The following is a 10,267-nucleotide window of genomic DNA, read 5'->3' as shown; positions in this document are numbered from 1 at the left end:
ATCTCCCTTACCTTACCCCTATTACAATATTTCCTTTGATATAGCATTTAATTAGTGGTTTATGAGGATAATTTGCTGGGTCTGGTGTGTGTGTGTGTATATATTATATATATATATATATATATATAGAGAGTAGAAAGGCACAAGGGACTATAATAGATGGAAGATATGCGTCACCGTGGATCCTGGCCTGGTTGAAGTAGGAGCCACTAGTGCACGGCCATGGTCAATATGAATAACACATAAAAGTTCTCATATTAAAATATAACTTCTAATACAAAAGAGCTATAAGATTTTTTTAATGCAAAAGTTCTTGGAAGTTCGTTATGTGACATGGTAATTATGTAAATGAGAGGGTTGGTACGAGTGAGCGCCAGCTATCCTGAGAAAAACTTTGGAGGGAACCAGCTACTAGATGGTTCAATTAGTCTTTTGCCCCTATACCCAGGACGGACGACCGATTTGCACGTCAGGACCGCTGCGGACCTCCACCAGAGTTTCCTCTGGCTTCGCCCTGCCCAGGCATAGTTCACCATCTTTCGGGTCCTATCGCGCGCACTCATGCTCTACCTCCCCGTGGTGTGCACGCCTTGGGTTTTTGGGGCCCGGGGGCGGGATCACACCTCAGCCAAGGCGCCCAGGCCCTCACCTTCATTGCGCCAACAGGGTTTTGCAGCGACGCCGGGGGCCGCTACCGGCCTAACACTGTCTGCGGGCTGGGCCTCGATCAGAAGGACTTGGGCCCGTGCGAGCGACGCCGGGGTAGGTCCGATATCCCGTACACATTTCCCGGGGATTCGGTGCTGGGCTCTACCCTCTTCACTCGCCGTTACTGAGGGAATCCTGATTAGTTTATTTTCCTACGCTTAGTAATATGCTTAAATTCAGCGGATCGCCACGTCTGATCTGTGGTCTGTGTCGGAAAAAAGGAGGCATCGAGGAGGGTGGGCGAGCACGCCAGCGGCGGCCCGGCCCCCCGCGACAGGCAGCCCTGTGTCGCCACAGACAGCCTGAACCTTACATCCACACCAGAGAGGGGCACGGGGCCTCTCGGAAGCCCTTCTACCTTCGCCCCCGGTACCCCACTTCCTACCTCCTCCCCGGATGAAGAGGAGGCGGAGGTCTCATCCAAAGTGAGATACCGGTTGGAGAGCTGCTCAAGAGGGGAGCCAGTTACGCCTTCCCTGGCTACTTTGGTCGGGCTCTTTTTCTTTTTTGAGAACCGTTTCCATCTGTTGATGTAGGACCCAGTCTCACTACCCTCTGCTGCGCTTTCATAGTGTGAAGACTGGGTCCCATCGGCCCGGTCTAGTCTCTCGACTTCCGCACTTAGCTCCCTGTCCCCTAGGGTCTCACAACTACGGGAGCCCGCCGCTTGGGGAGGGGCAGACATCACCCCATTTTGGTGGGGTTCCTTCTGTTCCATCTCCGCCTGGCGCCTCTCCCGGGACGGTCCACTCTTGGTCTTCACCGACCCCTTAACTCGACTGTCTCCGCCAGGATCCGCCTCAGGCGAAGAGACCTCCCGGGCCGCATTGACCTCTGAGAGGGGACAGCAACTAAATGGGTGTCCGAGCACACCACACAAGTTGACCTAATCTCCTCACAAGATGCGGCAAGGTGACCTGTCCCTCCACACAATGCGCACTTCTGCACTTGGCAGCTGGCGCTGAAGTGTGAAGGGCTGCCACACTTGTGACAGAGCTTAGGCTGCCCCCTGTAGAAAATGAGAATCCTATCCCGGACGATGAAGGCAGAGGATGGAATGTGGGAAACCGTACTTCCCAGACACTTCAACTTCACATTGAAAGTCCAGGCTCCCGACCAAATGCCAAATTCGTCCAGGTTTTTAGATGGTATACCCTGGACGTCACCATACTTGCTTAGCCAGGTCAGAATATCAATGCAAGAAAGCGATTTGTTACGGATCAAAATGGTCACTTTCTTGACGTTGTTCTGCCGGGTTATCGCCTGACTGAAAATACCCTTCCAATCCGGTAAGTTCTTAACCAGCTCATACCCGGACCAGAAAAGCTCTAGGCCCTCCGGCTGGGCAAAGCTGATGTCGAACTCCCTGAAACCATAGGGATGTATCAGGGCGAAGATGTCAGCCACCCTGAAACCCATCCCAAGCAGGAGCTCAACCACCCTTTTCCTTGTAGGGCAGGCATCATTGCTTCTCCACTATATTCCGTCTGGTCCCAGGGCCGGTTGTGGGCAGGGACCAGGTGGTCTCGCCCCCCCTTTCCTCTCGGAAAGATCACAGGCTGTGCCTGTCTATCCATAAGGATAGGTCCACCTTCTCACCCTCTACTGTCATTGAACTCTCCCCCCTTCTGAGGGCCTCCAGGTGTCGCCGTTGCAAGTCACCATCCGCGACTCCCGGGAATGAGGAAGCCAACGAGGATAGCCCCTCTCCCCCATGGCTGCAGGTGTTACGGCTGCAGGAGGGGCAACCGAACCGCCCCCCCCCCATTACACTAATACCAGATGTCTCTCCGGAGGGCGGCCACCAGGAGCCGCAGCCACTGCTTTCTCAGCGACGGTCCGCTGACTCCCAGCATCCATCCCATCTTTGGGACCAGATGCTGCACCTCCACCAACACCCCTTCCACCACCCTGCTCACATGCACCCTTTCTCCCTGCTGGGACAGCTGGTGCAGCAGGTGGTTTTACAGCAGGTGTCGTATTATTTTTACTTATCCTTTTATTGTTATCTTTAACTTTACCATCCTTATCTTTATTATTTATTTTATTATTATTTCCCTTATTATTCTTACTATACCCCCTGCCACCTTTATTGCCACTGGCCAAGCCCCCCTTCCCCTCTGCCCTTAAGACCTGGGCATTGAGCATCACACTCCTCCCCTCCCCAGCACTAAATTCAGCACTGGAGGAGGAGGCAGAAACTGAGGGGGCATGTCCAGTGGCAATGTACCTGGCCACTTGTTCCAGCGAAATGAATCCTTTCCTAGTGGACCGGAGCGCCGCAGTCATATCCTCCCCAGCTGCTCTCCAGTACGCAGGCGCTTACTGCCTGCACCTGTACGCGTCCAGAAGCACGGCCGGGCGTCCCCCGCCTCCTTTGATCCCCGTTGCACGTTTGCAGGTGCAGGCGGGGACCCAGAGCTATCACCGCTCTGTGTAGGAGGGACGGTGACCTCATCATCACACCGCCCCAGCACCACCCTACACACCGGGACGGCAGGCAGGGCGGCGGACGGGGTGGCTGACAGAGCGGTGGGCGGGGCCTCCCGATTTTCCGGCCCGCCCCCTCCACTTTCAATACGTGGCTGCTGGTTCCCTCTTTCTGCTGGCACCTTCTACCTGCCTCCACATGCAAGGATGGCTTCCTGCACCATTTTGGGCTGCACGATCTCCCCGCTCCTCTGCTCAGACACCACCCCAGATGCCGAGACAGGGAGTTTAGCGGGATACACGCCTGGTGAAGAATTTTCAGCCTCCACCAAGCGTGTATAGACCAAATGAGTCTGGATGTTTTCTTGTTTCTTGTTCTTTTTTTTCTTCTTGCCACCGCTCTCATCCTCGTCCAGCAGGTCCTCTCCGAAGGCAAAAGCCCGAAAGTCCACCGCATGCGATTCCAACATCCGGATCTCTCTCAGCAGACCGCCATCATCACCACTGTCATCCATGGCTGAGATCTCATCCGAAGATGGCACAAATGGTGTATTTGTTCCTGCTCTGGTGGGATACCACTGTACTCCTCCATTATTGGGGTTACCGGAAGGGCTGGTTCAGACTGCAAGGTTTGGGGACCTTCTTGGGATGCCAGAGATTCGGAGTCCTCCAACTCCTCCTCCTCGCTCCCCGCACGGCTCCCCTCTCCTCACAGCCTCCATTTCCCTAAACCGATCACCATTCACAAGCTTTTCCCTGAAGGGACTACTTCCCTCCAGCAATTGGTCTTGTCGCCTCAGAGAGGCCTCCAGGTCCTCTTTCTTTTTTTTTTTTTTTATTAACAATTTTTTTTGTTTTTTGTTTTCATCGTACAGAAAAAGCGATGGTCATATACAACGTACTTATGATCACAGTTGTTTTACACTTTTCAGAACGAATAATCCGACGTTTCAATCTACGTTGAAATAAGATACAGCCATTTGGTACATAAAAGAAAACAAACCAAAAGACCATAAAAGAAATACACATTAAAACACAAGGAGGTCCGGAAGGGACCCAACAGGATAGGTATAACAACGTTCAAGAATCCTCTATTTGGATGAGCTTTTCATTTAACTCTCGTGTTAAGAAACACCGATGTGAAAGCACTTTTAGGCAATTGTAAGTAAGCAGTCGTATGCATGACTAAGTGTAAAAACAGAATTGAACAGAAATTCCAATACAGTTGGTTAGTTAGCAACAGCTAAACAAATTTTCTATAATCTCTCCACGGGGCCCAAATCTGTAGAAAGATGTGCCTAGTACGTAGCTCCCAGTGTGATATCTCTTCTAAACGATAAATTTGGTCTAGCCTACTCCTCCAATGATCCAGGTTAGGGACCGTTGTAGATAGCCAGAGTTTAGGGATTAGTAATCTGGCAGCTACTATCATGAAAGAGAAGAGCGTAGTTTTGTGGGATTTAGATCTTCCTATACCAAGGCTGAGCAGTGAGATTTCAGGAGTGCAGGGGAAGGAGGTCTGACATATCTGATTACTGAGCTTAAATACTTCCGACCACCATGGCTGGATTAGCGCGCAGGACCACCAAACATGGAAGAAGGAGCCCCTTTCTTTGCAGCATCTCCAACAGATATCAGAGTATTGCGAATTATAGAGACAGGTCTTATCTGGGGTCTTGTACCAACGCGACAGTATTTTGTAGCTGTTCTCTTGAATTACAATACATCTGGATATTTTATGTGGAGTTATCAAGATCTGCGTTATTTCGGGGGGGGGGGGGGGGGGACAGGGTACGTTGTAGATCTGTCTCCCAAAGCCCAATTATAGCAGGTTTAACAGCAGAAGGAAGGGATTTAAGTTGTTTGTAGATATTGGATATGGTTTTGATGGGGTATTGAGAGGCCCCAATCAGCTTATCAAACCAAAGAAGGCTCTGAGCAGGCGAGGTTTTTTTGGCAAAAAGAAGTGATTCCCTTTTGATAAAATTCAAGAGAAAAGGGTTTTTGATTGTAACCTTAAGAAGGTCACAAATACTGTGATCAGAAAGGATACCTCCATCATCATTAAGGAGTTTAGAAACCTTCAGCTCTACATTTTCAAGAGCAGAGGGACAGCTATCTCTTAATTCTTTAGGGGCTAGGGAAATCACGTCTCCTACCGAAAGGAAAGGAGAAGGAAGGGTCAGAGCATCCTGCAGTAGACAAAAACCATCTCCAGACCTTCAGGGTGTTTTTGATCATGGGATTCGGAATAGTGTTGGGTGGTGGGGCGGGTTTATTGGACAAGACAAGGGCCCTACCAGGGGACGGCAGGAAAGCATTCTCTAGTACCATCCACAACTTATGAGGGGGGCTTCTAACCCAGTCTACTACTCTTGCGAGTTGAATGGCCTTCATATACATCTCTGGGTCAGGCAGTCCGATACCACCCCCGGACTTTGGCTTCGACAAAGTTTCAAAGGAAATACGGGAACTCTTCCCCTGCCATATAAATTTACGTATACTCCTGTTAAGAGAGGAAAAATAGGATTTGGGAATTTCAATGGGGAGTACTTGCATCAATATGTAAGTCTAGGGATCACCAGGGACATAAGTATGTTCTTTCCGTCCAAACCAGGATAAATAAGGTAAATTTAGAGAGTCCATCTGGGAGATCATAGATGTTAAGAGGGGTTTGTAATTGAGTCTAAACAAGTCTCCAAGACACGGGGATAATTTTACTCCTAGGTATGTCAAATGTTGGGTATGCCAATTGAAGGGGGATTTGTGTTGGAGAGAAGTGAGGGTCTGAGGGGAGAGGCCAATATGGATTATCTGAGATTTAGTCGCATTAATTTTGAAGTTTGACAAAGAGCCGAAAAAAGTGAGATCTGACATAATCACAGGTATAGATATAAGTGGGTTGGTAGTGAGTATTAAGAGGTCATCTGCGAAAGCAGCTAGCTTAATTCACAACCACCAACCCGCAATCCCTTGACGTCAGTGTTTTGCCGAAGAGATTGTAGCAGGGTTTCCATCACCAGGACGAAAAGAAGGGGGGAAAGGGGGCAACCTTGCCTTGTCCCATTGCTAATGGGAAAGTTAGAAGACAAGGTGTCGTTGACTGACACAGACGCCGAAGAGTGGGTATACATGGAGAAAACTGCATTTATGAATGGCTTAGGAATCTGAAATTCCGACAAGGTGAGAGAAATGTAAGTCCAATCCACCCTGTCGAATGCTTTTTCGGCGTCCGTGCCAAGCAAAACCAAGGGGGAGGACTTGTGAGAGGCCTAATATAGGGCGTTCAAAATTTTTGAGGTATTGTCCTTTCCTTCCCGACCTCTGACGAATCCCACCTGGTCTGGATGTATCAATTGCGGCAGAAGGCACTGAAGTCTAGTGGCCAACATTTTAGACAGTAGCTAAAGGTCTACATTTAAAAGGGAAATGGGGCGATAATTCGAACACAAGGTGGGATCCTTGCCCTGTTTAGGGATGACCGTGATGATGGCTTTTGTCATGTCTGTGGACAGTGGAAGTTTTTCTAAGGCCCTGGTTGTAGATTGGCAGCAAGAAGGGGAGTAGGATTTCTTTAAATGTGGAGTAATATGTGATCGGGAGCCCATCTGGGCCTGGGCATTTCCCTCTAGGGGTCGACTTAATGGCGGAAATCAACTCTGGGATGGTAAATGGTTTGAATAAGGATTCTCCCTGGAAGTTTAAGAGAAGACAAGAAGACATTAATGTTGGAGTCTCTGTCCAATGCAGGGTCTGGGAGTGTCGTAGAGGGGAGATTATATAAAGATTCATAAAATGTCCTAAATTGCTCTGCAATGTCTTTCGCCTTAAACAGATGAGAGCCCTGAGGTGATTTAATGCTTTGTATATAACGCAAAGACTTCCTCTGCTTAATTCTCTGCATTGCGAACTTAGAAGCTTTATTCCCATGTGCAAACACTTTCTGTTGCGCTGATAAATAATATTTGGCAGATTTCTCATTAAGAAAGTTCTTTAGTTCTGTCCTAAGGGAGGTGAGTTCAGAGAGATGTTGGGCTAACAAGGATTGTTTATGCGCCTTTTCTAGGGTATGAATTTTAGATAGAATGTCGGAGAGTCTCTTGTCAGATTGCTTTTTAAGAAAGGAGCAAAGGCTGATTAGTCTGCCTCTAATAAAGGCCTTATGGGCGTCCCATATCGTCTGAGGAGAGACATCTTTGGTGTTATTAACCGAGAAATATTCTTCCAGGGAAGAGGTGATTTGGGCAACATGTTTACTATTCCCCAGCAAGGATTCATTAAATCTCCAATTAGAAGTCCTATTATTTCCATTGGGTGGGCATATGTCACAGAACACAGGAGAGTGATCAGACAGAGTTATATCTCCTATCTTAGCCAGCGTGCAGAACTGTAAATGTTCTTTTGAGACGAAGATATAATCAATCCTACTGTAGGATTTATTGGAGGGAGAATAGAAGGAGTAATCAAAACTTTGGGGGTTAAGACAGCGCCATACATCTGTCACTCCAAGGTGTTGAAGTCTAGTATGGAGGGAGTTAAGGGCTTTTTGGGAAACGGCCGACTTTTTGGAGGTGGCGTCAAGAAGCGGGTTGAGAGCTATGTTAAAATCGCCTGCCAATATTAGTATTCCCTCTCTATGAGTTTCTATTAGAGCCATTAGTGCAGTAAGCCAAGCGATCTGATCTGTATTCGGAGCATATGCATTAACTAAGGTGAACACTGAAGTTCCTATCAAGCCTTTAAGTATGAGAAACCTGCCTTCTGGGTCCTGTATATGTGAGTTGTACTGGAAGGGCAGGTTCCTATGAAAGCCAATACTGACTCCCCTCGAGGCGGCACCCCCAGCCCCACAGTGGTACCATGTGGGAAATTTTGAAAAAGAGAGGTTGGGATAATTCCCATGTTTGAAATGTGTTTCCTGGAGGAAAATTAAAGAACATTTTTCTTTATTTAAAAGGGAAAAGATCTGGCATCTTTTGGATGGAGACCTCAGCCCTTTGACATTATAGGTTACTACTCTTAAGTCAGCCATAGCTATGGTGTATGTATGTAGAGGGTAAAACAAAAAATATGGGCAACAATTGTGCATGACTAACCAACCCCAATGGAGGGAGGGTTCCGCCTCGAGGTAAGCGACAGCTCCAGAGAAGGCAAGGGTTCTTCTTTAGTAGGTGATACACATCAGCATATGGGTAATATATAGCAGAGCATTCTTGAGACCTATCAAAGGACAAAGAAAAAATAACAACAGAACAAATTAAACAAAAACACAACCAAAGACAATGCCAGTATGCTACTAAGAAATAAGAGCAAACTAGCATTATATGCAGGGGGGGGATATTGCATTACTCAATGTAACCTGCAATAACTTTGACTCCCTTTTAGGAGGAAAACTAAAGCAAGATTAAACTCCAGCTATCATCTAAGTGGATGGGATTCTTTATGTATACTGGTCAATCCGAGTGGTCCTAGGACAAAAGCGACTCAGTACAGACCAACAACCTACGGAACAGGTAGGGCAGTATCTTCACCGCCAAGGGCTAGGAGGGCAATCTTGAAAAATTCTTATTGAAATAATCCATTCAATCATCCGTCAATGTCAATCGCTTAGAAGAAGAAGCTCGGCGGTTTCTCTTCATTCTATGAGATCTTTGAGTGCGAGGAGTTTCTCATGCACCTTCTATATTCAGAATAGGTATATCAGTAGTATCGCGGACCAGCTCCCAGTTTTCAACGGGAAGTGGCAGAATTTGCAGGATGTCATATGCCACGTTCAAATCCGCGTATGAATGGATGGAGATTCTGCGTCCATTGTGAAAGAAGGACAACCCAAATGGGAATAACCATCTGTACATGATCTTTATCTTTTATGTCTCAGCAGATCCGTGAGAGGTTGTAAAGATTTTCGCTTTTTCAGCGTGGATTGGGCCAGATCTTGATATATGGAGATGGGGTTGTCAACCCACGAAAACGAGGGGTTACTTCTTGCTCCTTTTAAGATAGCTTCCTTGACAGGGAAATGCAGGAACTTGCAGATAATGTCTCTTGGGGGATCCGTAGACTGAGGCTTGGGGCGCAGCGCTCTGTGAGCTCGTTCCAGAATCACCTCATGGGTGGAATCAGGGCCCAGGAGTTTCAAGCAAATTTGCATCACTGCTTCAGAGATTTCATCTGGGCCTACCGTTTCTGGAACACCCCTGAAGCGGAGGTTGTTCCTCCTGCCCCGATTTTCCTGATTCTCAAGTTGTGTATAAAGGGCATTCAAATGCTTCTGGTGAGCGCTTAGCTGATCGGAGGTCGCATTTTGGTGGGCAGTCAGGGCTAAATTCGCCTCCTCTAACGCTTCTACCCGCCTCCCTATGTGCTTCACATCTTCTTTAATAGAGCCAAGATCCCTCTTCAGCGGTTCCAAGGCTTCAGATAGGGCTCTTTTCAGGAAGGATTTGGAGAGCGATAGTGAGTCAGTTTCAGGAGACTCGTCTCTCACCTTTTCAGCAGTGTCTTCCGCCTGCTGCTTGCTTCTCGGCGTGCACGGAGGTTCCGGCGCCATTTTGGAGTCTCTGGCCGCATAGGTTTGTGCCGCTTTCTTTATAAATTTCTCCATTCCGCCCGCTTGAGAGCTTGATCTGGACGACTCTGGGGCATCAGCGGGTCTTGGCCCCTCGATCTTGACCATTGTTTGCTAAATTAGCTTGGAGTGAGAGCTTCTATGGGAATCATTAACAGCGGAGCAGCGCTTCACACAGCCATCTGGTTCAGGCGCTAGCTCCGGCCCCTCCAGGTCCTCTTTCAGGACCCAAATTTTTTCTTTGAGGGGGGGCCTCTTTGACTTAGAGGAGATGGTGGACCTGGCCCTCGTCTCTTTCAAATCCTTCCTTACTGCTTTGAGGTGCCGACCCAGCTCATCATATTCTCGCAGGTGGGCCGCTATACGGGAGCTGTAGGTGAGGGTGCTCTCTCCCTCCCACCGGGACCCCCATCCTATCTGGAATAACACCTCTCGGCCTCCTGCTGGTAGATTTTTTCCTGCCGACGTCTTCGGGTCCTCAAGGGGGGACTTGGCTACCACCGTGTCCAGTTGTTTTCACCCCCTCGCCGCCTTTGTTCAGGGTCGGTCTCTGCACGTCCA

At 48.4% G+C, this 10,267-nt stretch overlaps 1 long non-coding RNA gene across 1 annotated transcript in view; it reads right to left on the bottom strand.

Moving 5' to 3' along the window:
• Positions 1 to 447: 447 nt before the first annotated feature.
• Positions 448 to 10,267, bottom strand: part of LOC122922878 — an 11,865-nt gene continuing 2,045 nt past the window's right edge. Inside the window, exons 2-3 of the long non-coding RNA XR_006387204.1 lie at positions 3,441 to 3,442; positions 448 to 566 (exon numbers count right to left, since the gene is read on the bottom strand). This is a non-coding gene — a long non-coding RNA (uncharacterized LOC122922878). The remainder of the gene's footprint in view (positions 567 to 3,440; positions 3,443 to 10,267) is intronic.

Source organism: Bufo gargarizans, unplaced genomic scaffold (genome assembly GCF_014858855.1).
Source record: "Bufo gargarizans isolate SCDJY-AF-19 unplaced genomic scaffold, ASM1485885v1 original_scaffold_1014_pilon, whole genome shotgun sequence".
NCBI classification, from domain to species: Eukaryota; Metazoa; Chordata; class Amphibia; order Anura; family Bufonidae; genus Bufo; species Bufo gargarizans.
The sequence above is the reverse complement of the archived record's forward strand: the minus strand, read 5'-3'. Positions and strand labels throughout refer to the sequence as shown.